We start from the raw sequence: 15,956 nt of genomic DNA on the forward strand, positions 1-15,956 counted from the left end.
GGGAACCCGATGGACGTTTAACCGTCCAGCGCGTGATTTGCTCGTCGTCGTTGTTGTTTTTCGCCTCCGTGCCACGATTGGGCAGTTTTGAAAAACGCCACTGGGCGGTTGACGGAGAGTCCCGAGGGGGCGTGGCTTTGCCGAGGCCTTTGAGAGGGGGCAGCCCCGCCCCAATACAGTGGGAGGATAATAGTAGGAGGGAGGACGGACGTTGCACGACTGTTAGTAGGTCACGTGATTCTGTGGTGGGCACCCCGCCCAGGTTTAAAAGGAGAGTGTATTATTGTGACGGGGGGTATAATTTTCCCGCCTTTTTTCTTGAGGGGATTCTCCCCCTCGTTTGAAAGGCGGGGGGGGGGAGTGTAGACAAAAGACTCTTTTGTTATTTTAAATCTGAGGTGAAATTTCACGATTTTGTGAAAGGAGCTCAGCTTGCAAACCGAAGGAAGGAGCTCATTTCCCCGCCCCACACACTTTCGGGGGGGGGCGGGAATGTTTTTTGTAGCATTTAAAAAAGTGAAGAAGGAATTTTGTCTGCTATTTCAGTGAAAGTGCTATTTTGATAATGTTATTAACAAAATAGAATGAGAAAAACAACACGTTTCTTTTATATAGAAGGAAAATCCAGAGGAAACCAGTAATTTTGCTATGTGTAACGGTTTGCCTTTCTTTGCCCCATGGAAAACATCAGACACCAGTGATACACAAAAGCATACAATTAAAAACCACACGAAATGCTTAAGAATCAGCTAACTATTGTGAAAGGACGTACCGTATTTTTAATTACTTGCATAAGCCTGATGGAATTGAAAAGTCTTCAGATGTTTAAAAGTTGGGGGGGGAGAGGTCCTTACCAAGGTCTCAAGGTTTGACCCGAGGTTTTGGGGTTTTAGGCTGTACATTTTCCTGGGAGTACATCGGCATAGCTGGGATTTTCCTGGGGGCTTTGGGGGGGGGGGCAGAACCTAAGATTTGTATTGATTTGCAATGATTTTTAGTGATTGGGGGGCAATTGCCCCCGTCCCCCTGCCTTGACTACGCTTATGTGGCAGTAAGTCCCTTTAAACTCGGGGTTTACTTCTGAGTAGGCAGAAACAGGATGCATTTATTTATTACATTTATATCCTGCCCTTCCAAAGGAGCCCAGGGTGACAAACAAGTAACAAAAAAATATATTCAAAACAATTCCATTGCAGAAGGGAACTCTGGGAAAGATAGTGACTTAATGCTTCCTTTGTTAAAAAGTCCTTGCTTCAGAGACTTTGGAAGACGAGGGTTAAATATTGGGTTAAGGAAGCAGAAACATATATTATGACATCCCCACCCTGCAGAATTGTCTCTTATGCACTTTTAAAGTTAACACAAAGGCCCGTCTAGTTCAGCAGCCCCCAAGCAAGAAATGGAATCAACAGCTGTCTCCCTGCCCCTTTCCCCCCCAGTCTCTCCTACCAGTAATTGGTTTCCTGAGGTAGACTACCTGTGAGCCTGGAAATTCCACATAGCCAAATATAAACCATCTTTTTATATCTCCACAGTTTGTTCCAGCCCTGGCGTTCTCTATTCCTCTCATTGTGGGATAGACTGAGTGGTGAACATGCACATAGCATAGCAAATGATCTCGAAGCAGGAAAGAAGGTAGTGATCCTGCTTTTTTCAGGCTTTTAAAATGAAATTTAATCTAGTTATATCATGTTCTTCCAAGGAGCTCAAGGTGGTGCTACATTGTTCTCTTACTCCCCCAATTTTATCCCCACAAGATTGTGGCTAAGAGGTTAAGCTAAGAGGGAGGGAATGGACCAAGGTCATCCAGTGAGCTTCCTGGATGAGTGAGCATTTGAACCCAGGCCTTCATAGTCCTAACTCAATTGCCTATAAGGTAAAAGGTAAAGGTAAAGGACCCCTCGATGGTTAAGTCCAGTCAGAGGCGACTACGGGGTTGTTGCGCTCATCTTGCTTTCAGGCCGAGGAGCTGGTGTTTGTCCACAGACAGTTTTCCGAGTCATGTGGCCAGCATGACTAAACCGCCACTGGCCCATGGAGGACCGTGATGAGTGCCAGAGCGCATGGAAATGCTGTTTACCTTCCTGCTGCAGTAGTACCTATTTATCTACTTGCACTGGCATGCTTTCAAACTGCTAGGTTGGCAGGAGCTGGGACAGAGCAACAGGAGCTCACCCCGTTGCGGGGATTTGAACCGCCGACCTTCCGATCAGCAAGCCCAAGAGGATCGGTGGTTTAGACCACAGCGTCACCCGCATCCCTGTCAATTGCCTATACCACATTAAGAATGGCATGAGCTTTCTTCCCCAAGCAGTGCTCCATTTTCCACAAGGACTACCCTTGAGGACTCAAGTTCTGTACTCTGAACCTCAGGAGACCTGATAACCTAATTCAGTTTGAAGGCTATTCTTTGTTCACCACATATTATGCTTCCTTTTTCACATCAACAGCCCTACACACACACACACCTGCAATGTCTGGGTGCTGTTTACCTGCTTTAGCTACAAGGGCAAGCATATATGCTTGGTTGTTGGCCCACCATAAGGGGTTGCACTGATCACCTTTTCTTTCTTTTTAAAAAAATGCTTGTTCAGTACTTAGGGTCATAAAACCTGTTCTGGCAAGTTTTAAATTAAACCTAGTAAGAAATTTGATCCATCTTGTGCGTGCTTGGGGTAAATTAGAAAAAGCTACAAATGCTGATTGTCTGAGCAAGAAGTCAAGGCTAAATTGCTATTAAATTCATTCAAGGCTAAATTGCAAAAAAGCAAAACAAAAGCAGCCTCTTTTCCTGTTTGCTGAGATTTGTACCTTCCAAAAGTTGTAGCAAGGTTATCAAAACCGATGCCTTTCTATTTGTCCTGGCAAAAGGTTATCACCACAGATTTCCTTCCATTTGTTTTAGCAAAAGAGATTTTAGAACATAAGGAGGAGCCCTGCTCAATCCAATGAAAGGTCCATCTACATATTGCTTTCCCACACTGACCACAACTTGTTTAAGTTGTCACTTCAGATTTCTGTATACCACTTTGATATTTGTAATACATTGTGCAGTACAGTCATACCTCATGTTACGTTTGCTTCATGATACTTTTTTCAGGTTGCGTCCCGTGGTGACCCGGAAGTATCAGAAAAGGGTTACTTCCAGGTTTCGCCGCTCGCGCAGGTGCACAAAATGACGCCGCACACATCCGCAGAAGCGGCGAATTGAAACCTGCGTGTGTGCAGACATGCCGCTGCAGGTTGCCTTCTGCTCATGTTGCGAACGGGCCTCCGGAACGGATCCCGTTCGCAACCAGAGGTACCACTGTATAGAAATGATGTAAACAATAATAATAAAACATGCAGTAGCAACATTTAATATTTAATAGGCAAGACAAGCTCCAAGGAATATAAAAACTTTTTCCCTCTGGCAGTGGAAAGAAAGCAAGGAAGTTATGTGACAGTTTATTTGCAGTCAACCAAAACATATTATTTTAGAATAGTTCTTGTTTTCCATCTTTTTTTTGTTTCAAACTGTTTATATACATTATTTTGACAGCAGTTGACATTACTTCAGAAAGTGTTATGCCTGGAACAGAATGGAACATTTTACCATTCCTTCCAGAATTCATGAGTTGTTTTAGCTTCTTCAGAAAAGTATTTGCAGTAAGAAGCATACAATAAGCCTCCAGTAGGAGACCTGATACAAAAAGTCCCTCCTTCTGTTTGTTTGTTGCTAGGCGTTATGATATGTGATGATTCAACAGCCAGACTTGTCTTAATTCATTTTGTCCTTGTATCATGTACAGACAATCACTTGTTCAGGCAATCCGCCCCCCCCCCAACAATGTGTACTCTAGTGTGGGGCAGAGTGTGAATTTATTCCCTCTAGGTTGTGCTTCTGATACAAAAAACCCCCACAACCTTTCTGCAGAAAATTGTGGTTGCTGAAAAACACATGAAACAGTATGCCTTCTTATGAGTATAATTTTCCACATTTGTGGTTTAGCTGGGATGCAAAAGTGCTCTCAGCTGTACTGAAAGAGATTGTTTTAGACAGGGAAGTCATAGGGTTAATCATGACTTTGGGCCAAGGTAATGGAAAAATATCTTGGCTTCAGTTCAGTCCTGCAGCGCAGTGTTCTCTACAGTGGCGTCCCTAGCAACATTCTGCTATTGCTCCCAAAGCCGTCTTGTCTGCTGCTTCCCCCCAGCTCTGCTTTCCTGGTGTTCTTTGGTGTTTGTATTTTTCCATTATGAAGAGCTGTTTGTACTCTATTTGTGCAGGTGCCCTTTCTCCAAAGTCTAGGAGAGTCAAAGCTTAATTGATTTAACAGAATCTGAGTCTTGTTTAAAGCCAGATGCCCTGGTCTTAAAGGCAGGGCTGCATATTATCACATTTGTCCTGTTTTCTTCATTAGCTGTAGAAAACAAACTTGAACTGAGTATTTACACCAATTAGATTGAAAGAATAAGCCAAGACATAAGAGCAATTCTTCTTAGCACAATTTCCTTTGCTATTAGTTTAAATCATAAACAGCATGGGGAACATTATTTAAAGAAATGGCCCGTGCAGATATGACTAGACTGATTCCTTTCTATACTGCGTACTGGAACAGAAAGCCTGATGGATAGAAAGTGAATGAAAGACACTTTAAATTCAGATGGACATTTAGCCTATATATTGTTTTCCATCCATCCAGTTTTTTACATCTGAACTGCAGATGCAGGAAGGGGAGGCAAAAAAACTGGTGCATTGTTTATGAAAACAGCTTAAACCTCAGAGCCAGTTTTCAAAACTCCCATTGTTCTAGGTGCATTTTGTGACAGGGAATTTCATTAGTGCGAGCAGTTTTTCAGCTCTGGGCACAGTAGTGCACCTAAGATTTCAGATTAAAACTGCAGAGTGGAAGGAAAGGAGGACCTTTTCCTGCCTCTCCACTTCCAGCTACTCTCTGAAGACTGGGAAAGAGACCCTCTTCAGAATATTCATTCATTTTCAGCCTTGTATTCTTGTTATATAAAAATCGTGCCTGGACATTCTGTTGTTGGGCCCATAAGCTAGGTTTAAGGTGCCATTTAGCTCCTAGCTTTCATATCTCAGTTTCTAACACTGCTCAGAGCCACAGATGAAATTTAGCACAGCAAGGTCTTGTCCTAGCTACTGGAAAACATTTGTGCACATAATATAGATTGACATCCTCTCCATAAGGTATATCTTGAGACATATAGTGAGTACCAGGACTGAAGTGGGATGGGAGTGGGACACAGCAGATAAAGAGAACAAAGGTGTATTGGCAGCATTTCAAGAGCTGAGCTCCATAACGTAAGACATATTTGAACATAATACATATAGATAAGATTATATGAAGGCCTGCAGTAAAGGCGGATTGGGGAGGGGGCTGTGGGTTGCAGTGCTTCATCATGGTGGTGGCAGGAAGCTCAGCACCTGCCCATAGCTCAGTACAGCCATGCTGCAGCAAGATTTATGCTCTCATCCCAAGCATTACATTATGTGTCATGCTTTAAATTTCTTCTCTTGAGGCATGACCCTCCTCAACACAAACACACAGAGACACCCCCTCATTAGGGGCCCATTCTTGCTTGGAAATTAACATTTTTGTGTTGCTTTCCAAGCATCCATAACTATTCCAGTGCCACCCCAAGAGGCTCACTTCAAGGAATCAAGCTTACATTCCTTTCCCTGATTCCAAACACAAGTGCTCAGGGCTTGGCATTCCTTTCCCCACAATACTGAAAGCAACAGGTTAAGAATCTGTATGTAAACTGTAAGGCAAACTGCAGGGTTAGCACTTAGGTTCCCTGGAGAGCAGCATTCCACACCCATTGAGCTCTGAAGTCAGTGATGGCAAGCTCTTTGAGCAAGACCCTCAAGCAGAAGGCTTTTTAAGGGAAGGGAAGGAGAAAAATGTTCTATGGGAAAGAGAGCAGAAGATCTTCTCACTTGCTCAGTTAGGAGAGCATCCTTGACAGTTCACTGTGGACGTTTGTTAATCATATCCTTAGTGTGGCTGTGGACAATGTGTGTTGCAGCTTTGCAACTCTTGAATACCTCTTAAGCTAGTTGTATGGAAAATTCTTCTTAAATATTACAGAATAAAAGCATGGTTCTTGAAATTGTAGACAGAGCAAGAGTCTTCCTAGGTAAGATTTGACCCACTGCCCTGCTAGTGTAAGCAATAGTCTCCTGGTGGTTCCAGGATGTCATTTCTCTTGGGGGAAGGGGACAAAATATGGTCCCAGATACCACTCCTTGTCTTGGATATGTCAACTGTGTTCACACACAGTTTCAATTTATGTATTTTAAGGAGATTTATTGTTAATCTTTTATACCTCTCAATAATTACAGCAGTGTGGCAAGACAAGCAACAACATAAAAAAGAGCAAGGGGCTCATGCCTGGACAAGGACATGTAGTACAGCAGAGCTTTCCAAACTGTGGGTCGCGATACGTTAGTGTGTCGGCTGCAGTGTGTAGCGTGAACACTCCCTGTGCTCCTCCCATGGCTGGAAAGGGTTTAGTTTAACCACTGTTTTGCTAGTAAAACTGAATAACTGTGTCATGAAATGATGCATGTCTAAAAAGTATGTCACCAACATGAAAGGTTTGGAAAGCTCTATAGTACAGTATGACTTTGTAACAGTACGTAACTATCCAACATGGAGAGCCTATAAGCTTGCTAGCAAAGTTTGGGGTGCACAAGTGATCTGAAGTGGGAGAGCAGGGGAAAGTATTTTGACTGCAATGTGGGTGGCAGCACTGATAATACACACTTCATGTGTCATTACAGTTTTATCCATGCTCTCTGCTTTCTTCTTTGATCTGCCTTTTCCTGGCCATAAAACAAGAATTAGTTGCACTAGCCAAACTGTTGCCTTCATTTTGATCTTTATTGTTTTCTTGAAGGGTTGAACATCTGTTCCCTCTATACTTAGAGAGGCCAGCTATACATTGAAATCCCCTGGTCTAAAATTATTGCACTATACACAACAGCTTCATTGCTACACATGAGCTTGCAGTTGGCTCTTATGCTGTTTATTATTGACTAAAAGGCCAAAGGGAAACACTACCCAACATCCACAACACATGCTCTTAGTACTTAACAGTGGACTCAAGGAGACGGGGAGAAAATGTAGCCTGTAGGCTGTTTAAACAAAACCATAGCTGTATTTCTCCATTCAAAGATACCGTCATTACTGTCTGTATACGCAACACTCATGCTATCACTATTTTAATAATCTGAATCGTGCAGTCAATGCAGCTACCAAAAAAGGCACCAGATTGCATTTATTTATAATCCTGTTAAATTAGCAATGAGCCAGTCTCTTCAGTTCTCACCATAACAGTCTCTGTTTTCATGTTGATATTAACTTACTCCCCTCAATTTTCATTTTGTGGATTTCTTTGGTGTGATTGTCTTTTCTCCTCTAATTTCATACATTTCTTTCTGCTTGTGCCATCCTCCCCTGCTCCTCATCTCACACACCCCTTTACAACGTAACAGAGCTGGAGATGCTTTCGGCATTTATGGTAATGTTTGGATTTGTGATCCCTAAAAAAAGAAAGAAAGATGGCCTCTGTCCATTTCATTCAGTTTTATTTGTGGCAGGCTGTTGAGCTGGGGGAAATGAAGCATATAAGAGGCATCCCAGGATAAGCTAGGATTTGTTCCTGAAATGCTCCTCTAAATCTTTATGCTTTCTTTTCTGTTCCTTAACACTGTTTCCTGTCACTGGTCACTTCAAGTTGACCAGTTTATTGAGCAGTCATGCTGATTTTGTTTGCACGACATTTGCAGGGAGGATAGACAATGCTATCTATTTATTCAGCATTCATTCTGGTTTGGTCTTGTGGAGGTTATATGACATTATGTCAAGTAACTGTCATCCCATACTTTCCCCATCAGTTTCCTTATGGCAAAAAGACCAGGGAGCAGGGGCAGGGAGAAGTGGGCTTGTTGAACAAGAGTACTAAATCAACCTGGAGTGCTAAATCAACCTGTACAACCTGGATTGTGTTTGTGATTGAAGTCCACCTGAAAATAGTAACAGCCTGGAAGTGGCCACTCTTTCTGCTTAAATGGAGGGGCTTTTTTGCTCTTCATTCCAGTCCCATTCATAACTTCCTTCTGCATGCACTGGATTCTCCCTGAACCTAACATTTCACTTCCAAACTAGACATTGTCTTTGATAGGCAGGTCTCAAACAGAAAATATTATTGGTGTGCCCATCTGAAATATTTGAAGGAGGCTGACCTCCTGGCACTTTTCCCAGCCAAGAGAGCAAAGGACATTTTAGAATTCAGCACTCAGCTTGGAGAACTGAGTACAGACAGAGACACCATGCTCTGAAATTTCTTGTAGCTATGGTACATCTGTATTCTAGTAATAAATTTGAGAGAATTTATACCCTGTCTTTCCAGTGCAGGGAACACAGCTCAAGGCAGTTTACAACAAAATAAAATCACATAATTAAATCAGCATAACCCTCCTGGCCATCAATACAACTGAAAATGGACAGAACAGATAACACCAGGTATTGGTCCACTAAAAATATGGATGACCAATCCCAAAGAGCCATAGTAATAGTAATAGTAATAATAATAATAATAATAATAATAATAATAATAGAGTCTTTGCATGGCTCTGGGCTATTCTCCTCAGCGGCCTCAGTTTAAAGTTCCTTCCCATATTACTGCTGCTTTCCTCTCCTCACCTGCCTTCCCCCTTTTCCTAGACATTCCTGGAGACTCCTGTTTATAAGGTGACCCTACACACCATGAGATAGGTATTATCATGTGTCAGCTGTATCCCCAAAGCTGCAGTACAATACCTGAGTCATGATAAGAGGTTGTTATTTCACTCTGTCATAACTGCTTACATCACAGGATCTGGGAATCTCTCTTACAAAAGCATGAGTGCAGCTCTTGGCAATAAGCTGGAAATAACGAGGCGACTCAGTTAACATGCAGCAGCTGAAGGCCTACAGCAGAACAGAAGGACACTCAATTTCCTACTGCTTGGAAAGTACAGTCAAGCATTGCCTCACTCCAAGTTCCTTTGCAAAGCTGGTTCTTGTTTCAGACAGTTGCTGAAGGTGGGCACACACTCATTTGCTTGGAAAACAAATCAACAGCTGTCCCTTTACGGCTGTGTCATCCTTGCTTCAAGAATATAGTGCACTGTTTCCTACATGCTTGTTTGACTCAGATGACTCTGATTTACTGTTGTTTTTGATTTTGAGAATTGAATGAACTTCCCAGATCTGCCTCATGCTTCATTCTCAAATTACCAGCCTCCCTTATCTAATTTCATTAGGAGTCATTTATGCTTATATTTATGCGGGCAGAGCCCTGGAAGAGAACAGCCTCTGGCAGTTGGCACTGAGAATTGCCAGAATTCCAGGCAATAGCATCTATTGTAGGAAAGTGTGACTTGGTCTTCTAGCAAAGACAAAACAGTTTCTCTCCAAGTGCTTTAAAAACTTGTCATGGTTGGCAATATCTGCGTGGCCAGAAGTCTCCCAACACTATCACTAAAATGGCAATTTAAAAGTGGTTTAGTGGCAGCTGTTCAATGACTGACTATTATTTAGTAGTCTTTGCATAAGAACTGCATGGGTATTAAATGCTCAATGTTATGCTTTTATTGCACGAATATTACATTTTTCTAACACAAAACCCACCAAAATTTGCAGAGGGGTCTACACAATTCATCCTAGTGGCTGTGTACATAGTCAGATTTCCTCTGCATCCAGTGCGCTCCCACTACTGGTTTTTGAAGCAGTGAACACATAACATTAGCCACGCTCCACATCTATCCTGAAGTTTTTTGAGAATGTACTGTGTTTTGATGCACTTCCCCCCAACTTGGCTTAGCTGTCAACGTTTCCCATTTTTTAAGGGAAATTCCCTTATTCCGAATAGGATTCCTCGCAAGAAAAGGGAAAACTTGACAGCTATGCCCCCAACCAGCTTTGATCCAATTTGAAACATAAACCATATGAAGGCATCTGGGCCCACCCTCTGCCACTGGTGTAGGAGACTTGCAAACACAATCACGTATACATGTGATTCAAAACCCAGCAGAAAAAATGACCTTGCTGCATTTTAAGCCAGTATTGTGTGCCCACTGCTGTTATGACTGCTGTGTAGGATGTGGTTGATCATGAGCCCTACAAAATATTGACTGCAATTTGAACATTCAGCCACACTTTTAAGAGATAAGTACCAGCATAGATCCATGCCCCTAGCATGCTCCACCATTCAGCAAAAGATTTTAAAAATATAGCGCTTCTAAGAAAATTATTTTGGTGCCATGTGCTATGCTGTGTTTTCTCTTAGGAGCAGCAGAAACGTGCAAGTCTAACTCTTTTTGCCTAACCACTACGATGTGTTTGAAACGGTGGTGGAAACCCTGAATAGCTGAGGGAAAAGAGCAGGTGCCTTGTTATCCAGAGAGAGGATGGAGGGGCCCCAGCTGTGGAAGGAGCAAAAAGGCAGGCAAAGCTGGTGAAAGTTGATGGGGGGGGGGGACAGGACGCCCAGCTGGTGGCTAAACCCTGCAAATCTGTCACTGATGGGCAGGTGGCTGATATTTGTCCTGCTGCATTTCCAGTTCACCCGCTTCTTTCATTGCTTTGTCATCTGAGCTGGCTTTTCCTCAGCTGTCTGTTTCTCTGAGGTTGTTATAAAATATGGAGCTATGAAAGGGGAAGGGGAAGATTGCAGCACCAGCAACAGAAAAGGGATGTGGCTACAAAACTCAACAGGAATCACCCCTTCACGATCTGTCTCTTTGTTTTGACACTGTGAGCAAGCATTGCCTGGCTTCCAAGCTACTCTGATAAGTAGGCATGAGAAAACAAGTTTGCTTGTGGACGGATTTTATTACGAGTGTTTCTGCTTCATGTAATGATTGGTGAAGGATACATAGAGATGGTGGTTACATAAAGAAGAAATAAAACTCTTTTAAAAATCTAGAATGGTCCTGTGCTCCAGAATCCTAGAGTAGAAATTTCCTTTTCAAAAAGAACTGAGTTTTTCAGCACCTCAGGCATAGAGTGCAAGTGCTTTTGGAGTCAGTTGAAATTTCCAGATTGTCTTCAAGGCCAGCCACACGTAGAATACAGTGCAGTCGTCTCCTTTAGAATCTAGTTACAAAAAGCATGTGTCAAGTTTGAAGAGTCCCTCTTTTTCCAGGAGAGAACACAGCTGCCGTGGTAGATGAAGTTGAAAAATTCATTTCAGGTGACAGCTAGTCTCTGAGTATTTAGAAAAAATATATAAAAAGCCTATTCCTTAAGTAGAAGAGTGATTTAATCCACAGCAGGTAAAACCACCAGCATTCTGGTTTATTGGATTACCCAACATGAGCAAATGTGTTTTATCTGAACCAAGCTTTTGTTTACAGTGTTACCTCAGGTTAAGTACATAATTCATTCCGGAAGTCCGTACTTAACCTGAAACTGTTCTTAACCTAAAGCACCACTTTAGCTACTGGGGCCTCCTGCTGCCGCAGTGCCGCCAGAGCACGATTTCTGTTCTCATCCTGAAGCAAAGTTCTTAACCTGAAGCACTATTTCTGGATTAGCGGAGTCTGTAACCTGAAGCGTATGTAACCTGAAGCGTATGTAACCCGAGGTACCACTGTACTTGCTTTCATACAATCAAACACTAGTTTTCAACCACTTGTTAAGCAATATCACTGCTTCACTTGCATCAAATGAAAAAGAGAAGCAGTGCTGGGTGTAGTCAGCATACTGATAGCACATTGCCCAAAATATCCAAACTACTGTACATTGCTAAATAGTCTGGGAGACAAAACTGAACCCAGAGGCAAATCTTAGGAGAAAAGAAGACTGACTCCCAGTGCCACTATCTACCATACAAGGAGAATATGCATTGTAAGGGTTAAACTGTAAGCCAATCCTCATGTCAGCAGCCAGAAAAGAAGGTTCTGTTTCACTCTGAGCAGACTGAATTGATCCCAGAAGAATCTCTTAAGAATGGACTGTGTGGGTGTTAGAGGAATGGGGAAAATTAGCTAGAACAAAGAGCCAGAGATTTCAACTTTCAGTGAGCCCCAGTGGATGACAAATGGGTTTCTTGGAGGACACCAAAGCATTGTTTAGTAGTGTACAAGAAAGCATTTCCTGCAAAGGCTTTCCCACAGGATGAGAGTAATTCCATTAAGTTACTAGAGGTCTTTCCTGTTTGGTAGGGTGAGAACCCTATCCTTGGAACCCCATCCCAATGTAATTGCCATCTTCTATACAGTATAGATATTCTGAGAAAAGCGGCTAGCAAATATTGTTTCCCCAAACCATTAACTAGGTGTACAGAATGAATTAACCATATAAAAACCTGCATTTTTTGGCTCTGATTCTCCTTAGGGCACACACATGGTCCCATTGAGCTCCTCCTTTTACACATCACTACTCTCTCCAATGCCCTCTACCCACCCAGCCCTCTTATTCTGCATATATATGTTGTCATCATATGTTCCATATTTTTACCCAGGCAGCCATGACAACTCCCAAGCCAAGTCACCTTTCTCCTCTTCAGTCTTGCTGTTTCCTCTCTAGTAGTGAATGGCAGATGAACTTTTTCTTTAGGCCAGCAACCCTGAATTAAATCACTTCAGGGTAGCCAAGAGTGAAAAAAGAGCTCAGCAGGCCAGCCTCTCCCTGCCCCCCCAATTTTTTGCAACAAATTCAGTGTCTTGCTCTTGGAAACCTACCTCATGGTAGTTCATAAAGTAAGTTTATTATTGTTTTTCTCCATTTGAAGAACTATGATTATAGCAGTTCAGTTGCAGCTTCCTGAACTGCAGCCAGATACCGTCTTCATGGGTTTGGGCTCAAAAACGCACACTGTTGGAACAAAGGTATGTGTGTCTATACACAGACACATTCCTTTGTCGCTTCCTGGAGGATTTCCCCTAAATTATTCAGGGTCTAAAGGTGAATTTTGTTCTCTGCCCTACTGATCAGCTTTGTGCTGGACTGCTTTTTAGCTCTGAATCCTTATCAGGAATTCCCTTCCAGTGTGAAGTTTCCGTTCTTTATATCCTCCTAGCCATCATCTTTTAGATCATAATTGACAGAGCTGATTGTTTTCTTTTTGCCTTGTTTCAAATGATGTCTGAGTTTTCTGAGTCTGCTGTGGGGGAAAACAGTTCATTTTCCATTACTGTAAGTGGATAGATACCATATTTTTGCTCTATAAGACTCACCTTTTCCCTCCTAAAAAGTAAGGGGAAATGTGTGTGCATCTTATGGAGCGAATGCAGGCTACGCAGCTATCCCAGAAGCCAGAACAGCAAGAGGGATCGCTGCTTTCACTGCGCAGTGATCCCTCTTGCTGTTCCAGCTTCTGGGATTCAGAATATTTTTTTCTTGTTTTCCTCCTCCAAAAACTAGGTGTGTCTTATGGTCTGGTGCATCTTATAGAGCAAAAAATACGGTACTTGAATTCACAGAATGTCTTGTGTTATTAAGGTTAAGGTTATTAAGCACTTTTTAGTAGATGTAGCACCATGATGGGATGTTCCTCACTCTGTTCATTCCGTACTTGCCAAACTGATTAGGACTTCTGATCTGTATGACATTAAACCAGATTAAGATTGTAGAGAAGGCAGCGGACTTCCGGGGTGGCGCCATTGGTAATGGCGGATTCCCTCTGACTCGGAGGGGACCGGCTCTGCGGAAATCGGGTCTGTACCGCTACGGCAAAGCGGGGACCCTTCAAAAATCACAGGCGGGTGAAGCCTGTGACCGTGGGACTCGGCGGGCACCTTTTGCGCCCCCCCCAATTTGCAAAGGAGCCCGATTACAAGTTCCGGAGTGAAGCGGGGAAGCGGCGTGGTGCTGTGAGTCAACTGCTTCTTCCGTGGAGTGAAGCCGCACAGCCGTTACCGGAGAGCACTACCTTTTTCCTGTGACAATTTGGCTACAAAACAACGATCCGTGAGTAGGCTAATTTGGGAATTAAAGGAGAACAAAGAATAACGAAGTAATTTGATACTGAAGCGGAGAGGCATAAACAGGAAGTCTGCCTTCCGTTCTTTGTAAATAGAGTAAAGCAATGAACTTGTAAGCTAAAACCTTGAAAGACGTTTGAAAAGGACTATAATTCTATCATCAAAACAAGAGGAGGGGGGGAAGGTGTGAACTGTATTTCCCTGCAAAAAGAGAGAAAAGGAAGCTAAAATCCACCGCTTAAACCCTGGGAACGGGCTGCCAATGAACAGTAAGAATGGCATACTGTGAAATGCGCTATTGGTGAAAGTACTTTCTGACAGCTAACTCTGCAAGTGAGATACAAGTGGGATACAATATTTCTGGCTGGCTTCTCCTGGTTTCAAAGTAACTGGAAAATAACTGAAAATTGAAACTGTCGTCTATTTTGTGAACTGGGGGGATTAAAAGAAAAAAGGTTATTTATTTTAAGGTAACAACTTTGGACTGCTACTGTGTCCCCCTAGAGGAAGTTTGAAACTGTTACAATAATAACTGGGCCATGGGAATTTTCCACTTCAAAACAAATTCTGGTCGTGGGATTGACCTTGGGCCTTATCTAGAGTGTTATGGCAGATGGAAAAGAGAAAATAGATTTGCTTCAGGAAAAAACAACAAGGTCTGGTAGATCATTTCGCCCAGACGTTGGGCTGCAGCGAAGAGCATCAACATCTGGCCCTTCTGGCCCTTCTGGCTTACCAACAGGGGCTGCATTGGTACAATCTAAACCCAAAGGAATGGCATCCGAAGATGCTTTAGCTCAGGCACTAGGTAAAATTAATGAATCTCTGGAAAAAATAAGTAAACAAGTAGCTGAAGCATCAGTTAAAATTGATCAAAATACCACAAGTATTAACAATTTGGGACAGAAGGTAAATACTAACACAGAAACCATTGAGAAATTGCTACAGGAATCTACTTCGACCCGAAAGACAGCTGAAGAAGCAAAGGAAATAGCAGTTGCTGTAGAAGAGAAGATACCACCGATACACAAGCAACTTGAAGACCACAGGTTAATATTGTCTATGATTGAATTGAAGGAGAAACAAACGAATTTGAGGATTAGGGCCGTACCTGAACTTGAGAAAGACAACTTGACTGACTTCCTTACCCAGGAATTTGCAGACTTTTGGAATCCAGACTTGGAGAAGGACAACTTTAAGATAGTGAGCGCTTTCAGGCTTGGAAGAGGAGGGAAGAAGAACAGGGTGAGAGACTGTTTGATCACCCTCCGAACAAAAGAGGAGAGAGACAAAATCTTGAGTCTGCACTTCCAGAAGACTTTGGAGATACATCAGTCAAAGGTGGAGATATTTAAGGACATTCCGAAATATCTTTTGGACCTTAGATCCAATTATAGAGATCTGGTTGCCCTGCTGAGAAGCAACAAAATCATCTTTAGGTGGGAATTCCCCCAAGGCCTTTCCTTTAGTTTCAAAGGAAGAAAGATAAAAATAAGATCAGAGGACGACAAAGAAAGATTTTTGAGAGACCACGGAGAAGACCTGCAGAAAGAAGCTGGAGAAGAGTCAAGAATACTAGAAAGAAGAACTTTAGACATACCAACACTACGTTTTGAATTAAAAGACCGCCTGGAGAAGGTGATACCACCGACAGAACAGGAACAGGCACTTGGTGCAGTTGGAGGAGAAGTAAAGTAACTACATCATGGCTCTGCAACTATTAAGCTGGAATTGTAATGGTCTCAACTCCCCTCAGAAAAGGAAATCTGTGTTTCATTTATTAAAAAAGGAACAATTGGACTTGATTTGTTTACAGGAAACACATGTAACAAGGTTACACAGGAAAGTATTGATCAACAAAAGACTGGGCCAGGAATTTATTTCTTCGGATAAAGTTAAAAAAAGAGGAGTAGTGATTTATGCAAAGGAGAGACTATTACCGAAATTTATCTTCAAAGATGACCAAGGAAGA

The 15,956-nt window shown here is 42.5% G+C and overlaps 1 long non-coding RNA gene across 2 annotated transcripts; it reads left to right on the forward strand.

Annotated features, from left to right (window-relative positions):
- Positions 1 to 30: 30 nt before the first annotated feature.
- On the forward strand, positions 31 to 10,985 carry LOC308464386. Of its 2 annotated transcripts, none has more exons than XR_013979990.1 (3): positions 31 to 221; positions 1,536 to 1,635; positions 8,890 to 10,985. It is a non-coding gene; the product is annotated as an uncharacterized lncRNA (long non-coding RNA). The 2 variants fall into 2 exon arrangements; XR_013979991.1 differs by having other exon boundaries at positions 33 to 225.
- Positions 10,986 to 15,956: the final 4,971 nt, after the last annotated feature.

The sequence above is a fragment of the Podarcis pityusensis genome, assembly GCF_964106645.2.
Source record: "Podarcis pityusensis genome assembly, chromosome: 15".
NCBI classification, from domain to species: Eukaryota; Metazoa; Chordata; class Lepidosauria; order Squamata; family Lacertidae; genus Podarcis; species Podarcis pityusensis.